Source organism: Harpia harpyja, chromosome 12, assembly GCF_026419915.1.
Source record: "Harpia harpyja isolate bHarHar1 chromosome 12, bHarHar1 primary haplotype, whole genome shotgun sequence".
NCBI classification, from domain to species: Eukaryota; Metazoa; Chordata; class Aves; order Accipitriformes; family Accipitridae; genus Harpia; species Harpia harpyja.
The window spans coordinates 41,978,124-41,991,123 of NC_068951.1; positions in this window are offsets into that span (position 1 = coordinate 41,978,124).

Genomic DNA, 13,000 nt, shown 5'->3' on the forward strand with positions numbered 1-13,000 from the left:
ACTCCTTTTAGCAAAACGTCCCCTATCTCCATACTCTCTCCCCTCCAAGTTGCCTCGTGCTTTTTCCAGTAGCACAACTTTAATTTAAAATCTAACAATCGTAGGAGTTGCTTAAAATTCACTTCACAACTGTTTTAAAATCACCATAAAAGCAATAATAACCAATTAAGAGAAAAGGAGTACAGCAGTGGATGCTTTTAAATCAATCTTCATGGCAGATGGCAGAGGACAGCCCCTTACAGACAGAGGTGCCGACAGTCTTTTTTGCATTTTATTTCCATCTACCGTTGGACAGGAGTACAGGTTTTGTAACTTTTTTTTTTTAAAGTAGGAAAGAAATATATATTTTTATATATATAAATAGATATGGAATAAAGACCGACTTTAATATTATTTAATAATTAATTAATCAAATTTAATATTAAAGCCTTTAATATGGTTTCAGAAATCACTTCCTTCGTGACTTCAGCATAGCACGGACAGGGGTAACTTCTCCCGATTTTTCGGTGGCTGCAAATAGGGTCACCAAAAGCAAACGGCCAGTAAAGCGTCTGGCAGACTGGTGACACCAGAGGGTACGTCCCTGCCTGGTAGGGTCTGCTTGCGGACCTGTTGTTCACGTTTTTGTGCAATCCCCTTTTGAATATGTCGGAGCAATGAGCCTCCACAGCCTCCCGCAGCAACAAACTGCGATGCTCGCTTTGTGCACCGCTGCTGTTTTAAACCTTATTCTTACGATTTTATTGCATTTATTGCTCCCCAGTTCTTAATGGCAGAGTTTGGTGAAAAGCAGACTACGCGCCATTGCCTGGTAGACCAAAGTCTCTGCTACAATAATGACAAATCACTGCAATTAATTAATGTGGATCCCAGCAATGCTTCACAATCCGACCGGATCAGGTCGTTACTTTGCTTCGGGCACTACCTGATCTCTGCCTATCTACCCCCCGTTTCAGGAGAATTACATTTAAAACCACCATAATTGCCTGGACGACATGCGGATCTCATTTGAAATAATTTCATTCAGTTTCCCCTTCCGTGTTTCTAATATTGTTTCTGAAGTATCATGACAATTTAAAATAATTATATTTCAATTAGCGTTGATTTTCAGTGGAAGTCGCGCACAGCCACTTAACAACTTCCACATTAGCACCCAAATAAGTTCCCTGTGATTATATGGAGACTCAAAAACAGGAAAAAATGAGATATTGGTATAATTTTTGTTGAGTTCTTTATAAAAAGTTCTCTAAGAGGCTCTATGAGCAGCACATGTATGTCAGAGCCACAGAAATAAGCAAAAATAGCATAGACAACAAAAACCCCAAACATGCAAACTAGAATTCACAATTGTCTAAAACATCTGCTTTAAATTTACTTTATCAATTTTAGTAAGAAATAACAGCAGTGTACAGGGTGACAATATACGGTCAAACAAATATTTCAACTCTTTTTGTAAGCACACACCTAAAGGTTTGGGGGGGGTTGTGGAGGTTTGGGGTTTTTTGTTTTGTTTTGGGTTTTGGGGTTGGGGTTTTTTTAATTTATTTTTATTTTCCTAGGATTTATTTAGAGAATGTACCTATTCAATACCTTCTTTTTTAACGTTGCCTATCACCCATTAGCCCCCAAACACCCGGCGAGGTTACCGCTCTTGCCTTCATCCCTGAAGCAGAGCTGGGACAAACAGGGTGAGTTAGCACAGCAAGCGGGGGCCTTGGCTGACGAGCGTCTCGGAAGAAAAATCAGTATTGCTGCAACTTAGGACAGATAACGTATTGCCAGATTTTGTGAAGATCATTCTGAGAATTTATGAAATCGTCCTTGTGATTTTTTTCCTCCCTCCTGCGCAGTGCGCTGAGTCCTCTCTACCCAAGGGTGCAACGATTCCCCGCAGCAGCCTCAGGTCCTCGCAGACCAGGATCGGAGCCCCAAACCCCGCTGCGGCTAATGCCGCTTTGCTCCTTTGAAGTGTTTTTAACGAGGGATCCCAAAGCATTTTTAGCACCTCCTTTATGAATTACTTGGGTATATCTGCATTCATTTCACGGATGCAGAGATTCACCAGTCATGGGTATTCACTGGGAATGAAAGTCAAATGTCCTAATTAGTCACATAGTCCACTAATCACTTGATTATCTTCATTTCCTGAAGCTGAAACAATTTAATTTTAAGTTTTGGGGGCATTTGTGCACAGCAGGATATTAGGTCAAATTAGGATATAGAGTTAAAAAGGAAGCACATTCATTTCCCTAGAAAAGGGGTTTTTTTTTAATACAACGGCATTAAAAAAAAAAAAAAAAAAAAAAAAAAAAACAAACCAAACCACCATAGCTAAGTAGCAGTGGTACATTGCCAACATACCTACATACTCTTTTTGACAGCCTGAATGATGGAAGCGCTTTTGCACCCAAAAGGAGGAACAGTCATGTTGCTCCTAGACTAAAATTGTCTGTGAGCAATACATTTTGCAGAAACAGAGCAGAGCTTTAGAGAGTGGGTATTTAAATGACATGGCATTACTCCTAAAGGAAATATTACTGACAACAGCATGCAAATGTTTGGTATAGCTTTTGGCACAAAGAGAGAACATATGGTATTTAATGCAAGCAAATTAAACAGCTCTACGCTACAGTCAACTGGAGATGCATCCTACTGTAGCAATCCTAAATCCAGTATAAACGATTTCCCTCCAGATTTGCACCTGTATGAAACTGGTTGAACATATGCATGGTTCAAGCAAGTATGCATTGTTAAATTTCATCCAGGCTTTCCAGATGCATACAAATGATGGATTCTAGGTAAAATTCATGGTAAAGGATTTAAGTAATTCAGAGTTTTTCCATTTCTGTTCCTGAACTCAAGTGTCTGATACGTATTCTCAGCTTGGCCATCTGCATACGTGATCAACTCTCTCCTCTTCCATCATCAGTGGGTTTTTCTGTTCTTTATTTCATCTCAGTCGAATGCGTTTAAATTACCCTCATTCGAATGCACCAGCAACCATCTACAGACCAGAACTAACTATCCAAAACCATATGCTGCCAAAGAGAAGTCTACGAGAGCCTCCCCAACCACGGCGACTTGTATCACACGTCAACGGAGCCAAGGTTGCTCGACACCACGCTGCACCCTGAGTTACAGGGACGATCCAATCCTGCCCAAACTTCTCGAGTGTTTAAGCAATACAGGCTGCTGCATCACAGCCGGGGAAGACTTTCCGCCCCCTGAGCACAACCCAAACTCTAGGCATGGGACGATTTGCATTGACCACAGCCCAGCTCTTAGCTTTCAAAGGCATCACCGGGCTGCAGGCTTCATTTCTTCCCCTACTAAAATAGGTGCATTCTTTATCCTGTAATTTTAACTCTCTGGCTTTCCTTCAGCTGCTATTCCAACTCTACCTTGCTAAAATCTACCACGCAATGCAAATAACCCAAACTAAATTTCCTGTGTAATGATATTATAATCACTGAATCTTCAGTTTCACCAATGTTCATCAGATTTGGCTCCTTTTCTAGGATGAAACCCAGAAAAAAATCTCTCTGTTCGCATTGGCTGCTCAGTAGACTGTTCAGGGAGATAATTTTGTTTCACCTCTAGAAAGACTTTTAGCTAACCTGAAAATACTCTTGCAGTCATTGCCAATAAAGTAACCTAACCAAAATCAATGCTTCTGACTTCTTCCACAAAATTCAAACATCTATATTAACTTACATTTTCTCTTCCCTTGCCCTACCTATAAACATCTAACCCATTTGTGGAAATGTACATTACAATATTCATTTTAACCCATCCTTGATGCAACAAGCTAAGTTATATATTACAATTCATAGAGAAGCTATCTTCTATTATTTTAAATTAGAGACAAATTTTGTTACCTTCACATATGTCATTACACAAGTTGTGCTGCTGAAATGAAGGATTTATTTCTACACTTTAGTATTGCTGAGGGTTAGTAATAGTATTAAAATAAGATGTTAGGAACTATAGTCTCAGAATCAATGTCAAAATGTTTCAGCTATTTTTATGCTAACCATCATCTCTATGGAAACACAGCAGTTAAATTTAATATGAATTATCATAGATTTTTCTAGTAGTACAGACCAGCACTAAAGAGTCCAGACTAGTTTTAAAGGGAACAAGCTAGGAATTTAGGTGGTTGAACTGACTTACCAGGTACCTTAAACATAATCATTTTCAGCTCTGTGCATTAACCTTCTCTCCTGCAAAAAGAATTGCCTTTATAGCTATAATATGAACTATCAGTTGAAGTCTCTGAGTTCTCCACAAAAAAAATCTCAGAAAGTATCAACAGAGCCCCATCCGCACTCTCTTTAATGAATTAACTGCTCCTACAGGCACTTTCATCTTTAACTCCGGAAGACATCTCACAACAGCAAATATTATTATTTCTAGCTTTCCGTATTTAAAAAAAATGAAACATTTTTTAACATACATTTATACTGAGAGTTTGGGAAGCAGGGCAAAGCAAAGGGATGGTGCCACACTCTCTCATTATCTTCATGTGAAGAGAAGGAAGATGTATAACAAACAATATTTTAACCAATCTGGCCTCAAAACCTCTAAAAGAGAGTTTTCTCCAGTAAAAATTCTATGGAAGTTGAGCCATTTCCAAGTTCATGCTGGGCATAACCTCAGTTGCAGATGATGGTTAATGTAGGAAGGGGGTCACACGGTTCCCTTCTCAAGTGCAGTTTTAGTCCAATTTCATAAATTCTTCCCCTCCGCTGGGAAGAACAGCCCCTTCCCAAGGACTCCTTCGTTCAGGTGTAAGCGGGTCGCTCTCGCCCATTGGGAATTCACCTGCACGAGTTGGTCTGACTGCAAACATTTGCCAGAGCGATGGGAAGCGGATATGATGTAATGTTGTCATTTAATGTATTCGATGTACTTCTTGATATGTAATATAAAGTGATTCCCCTTAATAAACATTTATTTCTTTCTTATGCTTTCATTATTATGGCTTAATAATTTTTTCTTTTACTATGTCTCCTCTATTTTAGTGTTAAGAACTAACAAGTTAGACTAACTTAAGTGTTAGTTAAAGGACTAACACTTAGTTAAGTATTGGTCCTTTATTAAACAGAAAAATTAATTCTACTGAGAGCATTCATCACTCAGAGCATCCTGAGCGATCCTGAACATCACTTAGAGTCAGCATAGGAGAACGCAACTTATTCAAGCATTTCAAGCTGGGAGACAGTTCACACCAGGTTATGCTACTGAAAAGAAATGTGTTGGCAAGTAAAAGGCACATTTCTGTCTGAAATTTTTCTAAAAGTGTAACCTCTCCGAGAACTGAGCAGGGCCCCACCTTCTGGGCTTCCTGACAAATGAGATTATTCAAGCTTACGATGAACAGCCAGCTCAGTGGTCAATTAAGAGCAGGCCAACCCACTTTTTATGTTGATTTAAAATATTATTGAATTACTGTGTCCAGAAACAGAAGTGGCTCTCAACACTTTGTCAGAGCACATGCCAGTGAGATGTATAGGAAAACCTAGAAAATACACTGAAACGCCCCTAAAATTAAAATGCACAGAAATCACGTGTGCAGGACACACGCCCTGGAAAACACCATGCAGCCACGTCCAGGGTTTTCACCTGTTGAGGTGAAACTCAGTATTTTTGGCCCTTACTTTTACAGGTTAATTTGGATTTCAAGATTTTGAAAACTCCTAGGGAGCATGGGCATTGCAGGTAAGTGTAGCAGCTCTGGCCCATCCTGGGGAAACTTCTATTTTTTCATTATCATCAGTGTCTTCTCTCACCTGATTTAATCAATAGGCATATTATATGGTGACAGTCAGCACCTCTATGTCAGAACTCACCATAAATCAAATCAGCACTATAAATGTGCAGAAGATTATACAGGTCTGCCCAGTTTTTTGCTGCCAAGATAAAAACCCCAGCAGTGACAGCTAAGGTGCTGCAGTTTGCCAAAGGCACCATATCAGCTGTGTGAGTCCTGGGGAATAGAATTAAGACGACTTTAAAAAAGAAAAAAAAAAAAAATTGAAATAGCTGGGGATTAGAAAGAGAAAAAAAGAAATCTTGGTCTGCTAACTTACACGTATGACAACTATTCTGAAAATGTTGGTGCCTGGTGTAAGAGTGGAAGGTTTCAGGACGGGAAAAAACACTTTGTAGAACAAAGCAGCAAACCCAAAAGATACAAGAAAAAATATATAGGTAATTATTATACTAGCATGATGATTGTTATTAATTTATGAGTATTTAAAGAACGCAATGGCTCTACATAACATTATCATGAGATACCACTGTATGGACCGTCGGACATTACACCCGGAGACAAAGAAAAAAAGCTCAATATAGAAACAGTTTTAACATGCTTGTTCTGTGATAAGCAACAGTAAGTTCTATAGAAACTCCTTTTTTTGTCATAAATCATATTAGTGGAAAGTCTCCAAGAATCCCCATTCTCTACCTGAAAACTTTCTACTCTGATACTTCTTGTCACTCAATAAATAACATTTATATCAAGGATCAGCAACCTTGACAAAAACAGAAAAGCGCACTTTAAATCATAATCCAAACCGTAAGAACTGATTCTGGAATCTACACCTCTGCAGAGCAGCGTCACCACGTGCAGAGCAAGCTTGCACCCAAGCAGAAGCGGGGAAAAGGCGTGATTTGTTCAACGTGGGAGATGCTCGCAGAGCTTGGAGCTATTTAGGGTCACATTTTATTTGCCTTTTCTCACGTGGGGCATCTCAGTAGCACTTCATAGGGGTAAGAGTTGTTTGATAGAAACCATCTATCAAGTTAATTACCGAAAGTACCTTTTTCTCTAAGACTATGCCAATGCGTGCTGGAAGGAACCCTGGGTGAGGGTGACACAGCCGCAGCGGGAGCCTGAACAAGCCAAGCAGCAACAGTGACAAAGCTTTGCCTTCAGCTGATCATGTTAACTGGAGGGCATGGAGAGCACTGTGCATTTCCCTCCATTAAATTTGGAATTATGTAAGTTTGCTGCTTTTATGGGGAAGGGGAAAAAAAAAAAAAAAAATCAGGTGGAAAAGCACTAGATCTTACTGACATATCTTGTACTCATATAAAAGTATATGCTTTTGCAAATATTTTATGCAGTTTAGGTTTTCAGAATATAAAAATGTATATCTCCTCCCCCCAGGACTATTCATTGCATGTGTTATTTTTAAAGTGACTGTTACTATTCACCTAATAAGACACCTACACATCCAGCTAATGCAAGAAGCCTGGTGACATAAGATTATAACATTAGCATACAAGGCTTCTCATGTATAATTTATAGGTACCATGGTTTAAGCTTTTTTTCCCCCCTTCTTGGACGCTGGGCATAGTGTTCAATTTCAGCTAATCCTTTCATCTTTTTCAATCTAGATTGTGAAGGTCAAACCAAATGCAATATTCCTTATATAACCCGAACCAAGGTCAGCCTTTGAATTTTATGATCAAAATTTCCCTCAGGAGGATAAAGCAGGAGGCAGCAATCAGTTCACCTCCCGAATCTAACCCTAGCTAATTACCGGACCCTTCCATTCTAAAATGCCTATGTTGAAAAAGAAAATAACACTTGTACTATATTTTTTACAGGCTCAAGGGCAAAGCTGAAGGGGTCGCACAGAGCACGTGATGGGACCTTCTCTTTAAAACTGCACCCTGTATGATTTGAAAGAGTGGCTATAAATGCTATAAAACTAGTCCTTTTGCCTTTATTTGATTGCTTTTTCCTTAAAGATAGATTGATACGCTTATGGGCCACACATGGCAATACATTCGCAACAGTACTTTGTGTGTAAATTCAAATGTTAGAGATCTTAGTGGTTTCTTCAGAGGGGAAAGCATCCTCCCCGCTTATGTTCTTTCGCTCATAGCTGACAAGGTCTGAGAGGTGAAGGATCAAAGTACTTGACAGTTGAAACTTCCTCTCCAACTGCTGCTTTTAATTCCCAATACGTACACGTAGGCAACGGAAGGGAAGAAACCCCTTGGGTCGGCGGGTGCCCGTCTGTAGTCCCAGCGACTTGCCAGGCTGGGCACCAAGCTGCTCTTTGCTTAATCGTTGGGAGATTTTCCTGCACAACTGCAATTTCTGCATGAGAACAGAAGGGTTTCTGCATGCACGCTCATCCTGTAGAGCCGTTCCTCAGCCATCCCCTGCACGCTTCGCTTGGTCATGCTTACCGTCCCCTCTGGTGTTAGAGTTCTCCAAGTAGCTGCGAGCAGGGTTAGCAAGCTACTGTCTGAAAATGAAAGCTAGCACCACTCCAAAGTATTTTTCTTTTTCCTTTTAAAATACAGTCTAAAGGAACAGGGTTCAGGTATTTAGCGTGGGCAAGTTGGGGGGAGTCCTAGAAAACCACCCCTCCATGCCTCATTTCCAAGCCTCCTACATTTTGTGTCCCTTAAAGGTCTTAACATCGGTCATAACAGGAGAGTTTTTGCCAAGTTCCTTGCCCGTTGCAAATACACACACCATCACGCGTTCACTTGTAAACCGCCTTCATTTGACGGACGTGTAATTAGGAAAACGGCACGCTAGTCAAGTGATATGTTAGCAGTAAACAGAGGATTTCATGCCTTTTTTTTTTTTCCTTCCCTTCAGTGAACACTGGATGCATAGTTACTTTTTCATATTACCTTGAGTCGATACTTGCCATGTCTCAGGCTCAAATCAAATACCAGAGTAAAGATAATTTCACATGTCTTGCATCAAGCACAAAGTGTTTCAGACTTATAAATGTGAGCAAATAGAGGTGAGAGAAACCTTTGTCATTTCCAGTAAAGGTTTTTGACCTTTTTTTTTTTTTTTAACTTCAGTACAGGATAAATAATTTGTAAGCATCCCAAGAATGTCCAGACAGCAAAAGTAAAAGGGGAAGGTAGCTTTTTGCCATTTTTTTAATTTGTTTTTTTTTTTTTTTTTTTAAAAGGTGTTCTCAAGAGAGCATTTGTATAAACTGTTGTTAGACATGGTGGTGTAGGTGGACTGGAAGAACATTTCTATTCGGAAATACTCTTTGCATATCGCCAATGAATAAAACATAGCCCTTTGTGTGCACATTACATCATGTAGCATGACTAATCTTGGAATACTTCCTGGCTTTTCTAAATTCCAGAAAATTAGCGGATTAGCTCAAGCTGACATTAATAAAAGATAGCCTGTCACCTTAAGACTCAGTTAAAAAGAAATTAAACAACATAGAGGCTTCTGAAAACTATTCCTGTTGGTTGCCCAGTCCCTGTCAGTAATAATACCATCTGTAAACTTGGTGGCTTCAGTCTACTAGATTCTTTTTTGCGCTATCATTTACCACTTTCTTTGTTGGTGGTCCAAGAAAAAAGATATTCAGATCTTCCTGCAACGCTTTTTTTACGCTCCTTAAATAATACTACTACTTACCTAAACTGGATCTTCAAGATAAGGATCACTTTTAAAGGACGTAATCCTAGATCTTTCTTTTCTGACTGGAAAGTTGGACAGGCTACAATTTAAAGAGAAGGGACAAGCCACAGACAAGCTTCTGCTTTATCATCTCCAAAGGCTGAATATTTCATAAACCCGGGTTGTAAAACCCCTGCGGAAAGGACTGTAATTTGGATGAGCAGTTGCACGCTGCCCACCACGAGTCCTCCTGGTGAAGGCTCACGGTCCGGGGCACGACAGCAACACGAGTGAGGAGCAGCAGCAAAACCCCGGCACCCAGCGATACCAGCAACAAATAAAAATAGAAAACCTCACAGCCACTCGCTGTGCACTCTCCCCGGGAAGCGGGGAAACCACACCGCCAGTACCAGTGCAAATATTGCAGTTTAGTTGCCAAGCAACCCCCTTATCCTCTGAAATTCATGTTCAAGTAGCTATAAAATCACTTGTTCAAAGGAACCGGAAAACAAAAACAAGTTGTATCTGTGGCATCCTATTTTGCTAAGCAAAGTGCAGGAGAAGCAAAATCTAAACCCCAACCAAGGCTTTCTGAACTTAAACAAATGGAAATCACAATATTAGCTTCAGGATGCCAAAACTGCGTATTTCTCATCATGCAAATAAATAAGCGGAGCGCCGTTGGGATTAGTGCTTTCCAAAACGCACTTTGGAAAGGGAGACCCGCTCACGCGCCAGCGCCCGATACGACCCACCTCCTGTCCAGTGGACCAGGCCATCTTCATGAGCTTCAAAATATTATTTTGCTCTAGACTGTAGGGCAGAAATTGTAGGAAATATTAGCAATAGTGATCAAAGCCGGCTGACCTGCTATGGCAAATAGTCAAAAATTTGCATAGGCATTTCTAACGATTCAGATTAACTTGATCATAAGCACAATACTCAAACATCACACATCCCAAAAGCTACTGGGGGGGTGGGGTGTCACTTTATTCTTTCATTACTATAATAAGTGAACAGAAGTGAATTACATCGGTCCAAATACAGTCTGATGTGAAATCAAGTACTGGGTTTTTAACCCAGTCGCTCACATTTGTTCATCCACCTACTATGAGAACTGAACAGAAATGCCAGCCGAGGACCACACATTTTAGTGAACTATCTGCAGATTTTTCAGTTATTTCCCATTATTCTGTAGTATGTATTCCACAAACATAAATAAGATTTGTGTGCATATATACTTGTGCAATGCATACACGTATATAGACGTATGCACACATACTCATGAGATTGACCCTTTCACATCTATAATGTTAACTCCCTTCCCCTTGTAATGCTTTCAAAATTGAAACATTTCATTTGGACACTGCAGACGTTTTGGGACAGAAAGCTTTAATGATAAGGAAAAAATAAATCTTTCCAGTTCAAATCAAATCAAATGTTCTGCTTTACCCGGTATATTTATTCTTCTGTCCAGACAGATTTGGAAAAAATAATTTAGGAGGTTTTTATTTAAAACCAATTAATGAAGTAATAATAAATATTTTAATTCTTCCTTTTCAATTGCTATATGAGGGTCTAACCAGACTCCACCAAGGCTTATAATAGCCTTACTGTTATCTGCAGTTGCCGTGTTATACCATGCCTTTCTTTGAAGCCTTGGTCAGGGGGGTCCTCCTCCCCTTGTCCCCTTGAAATCTCCTTTTGGGCACCGAAAACTGCAGTTTGGGGTAGTGCAGCTGCATGTGGGTCGGTATAGCATCCTCTCCAGAAACAGCATCCCTGGAGAGACAGCTCTTTACACAGATACAGCAAATAAAACTTGAGAAGAAAACAACAATGGACAAACAACCAAAACCACAAACAAACAAACAAAAACAACCAAGAAAGTGATCTTCCTGTTAGGAAGACTTTTAATCAAAACCAAAATTTACTACAGGTTAGAGGCAACATGGGGAGTACAAGAGCTTCAGATAGTGGGTAAATTATCGTATAATATTTCTGAAATGCTCTGATTGAAGGGTTTGGGTTTTTTCTCTTCTTGTTTTTAAGGACAGAATCTTTTAAATTATAATCAGTCTCTGTCACTGTGCTGGTCCATAATACTGTGTCTTTCACTAATCTTATTTTTCTGTCTCCCTGTTTCACCTTGCTTTTGAAATGTTATCTTCTCCAGGATAATAAAGATATACCTCCTGAAGGTCTTTTTCTTCTGTTTTTGAAACATATAGTTTTTAGCAAAGTTCTGATATGGGAAAATAATTGCATGAGAGTGAGCAGAGGATGAAAGACATGCAGAGAGCAGAAGACTGGGGGGACGGTTGAATGTGCCACATTCCTCCACCCACGGCATCTCCGCCTGGGGAGCTGCAGGCATCAGGAGAAAATGTTCATTACAACCCAGAAAACGCAAGTTGGGTGGAGAGTTAAATATTTATTGGGAAGATTTTTCCTGAAGATCAAGACATCCTCGGTTTCCTTGCAAAAACTCAGCCTATGGATGAGTTCAAACTGAAGTTTGAAGAGTTGAACCTAAAATTAGCAACGAGTGCCTGAGTGCAAACCCAAGAGTCTGTCTGCTCTGACCTTCAGCGGGGGGCTGCCAGCTGAGGCCAGGCTTTCACATCTGGCCAAAGCCCTGTCATTAACATAAGCAGACACAGTCTGGTCTCATTTACAGTTTTGTTCAAATGCCAGACAAACAACTTCTGTGTGGCTCTTTTTTTTTTTCTTTCTTTCTTTTTTTTGGGGGGGTGGTGGGGGGTGGAGTGGTGATAACCATTGCAAAACAAGAATGAAGCTCCAGGCTTTAGCTGCAGATTCAATTGGTCATGAAGGATGACTGCGTCATCCATAACACATTGTCAACAAATTCATATAGTTAACTGCAAATAAAAGTTTGAGCAATGGATCTATGGATAAAATCATTCATGAGGAGGCAGGTAGCAAACTCCCGCTTAAGTCCTTCTACTTTATATATATGTATGTGTATGTATGTATATATATATATGAAGAGATATAAATAAGATGTATAAGAGATATATATATTCATATATATATATTTTATAGTTCTCAATTTTCAGGAAGTTGGAAGCCTCATGTTTTCTGTTCTTAAGCCCACCCCATTTTAGAGTTCTTAGGAAATCAGGTCACACCAGTACATGCTTTTTCCTCTCCGGTTTCTCATGCACTTGGTCCTGCACCAGGACCCTCTCTAACCCAAAATAATCAATAGCATCACACTGGTTTTAACTAACTGTACTTTCTATACATGCAATCCAGTCTTAAGCATTTTAGCTACTTACCTTTCTGCACTTCTGCAATCCTGTTTTTTGGAAACATACAGGTCAGTTTAAAATGTTTAAATGTTCATTTACCTGTACAAAAAGTTACTGCCCTTACCCATGCTAATTTTCTGAATCCCGACCATAGATTAAGGTTTTACAGCTTCTAAAACACCACACCGAAGTCATTTAATTTGCAAGTCCCAGCCCTGGAGGAGAGGGATGAAGATGGGACCTGGAGGAACCACGTCCTGCATATCTTAATATTCAGGGCAGATAATCACATCTAGCCTTCCCCCTGCCCACA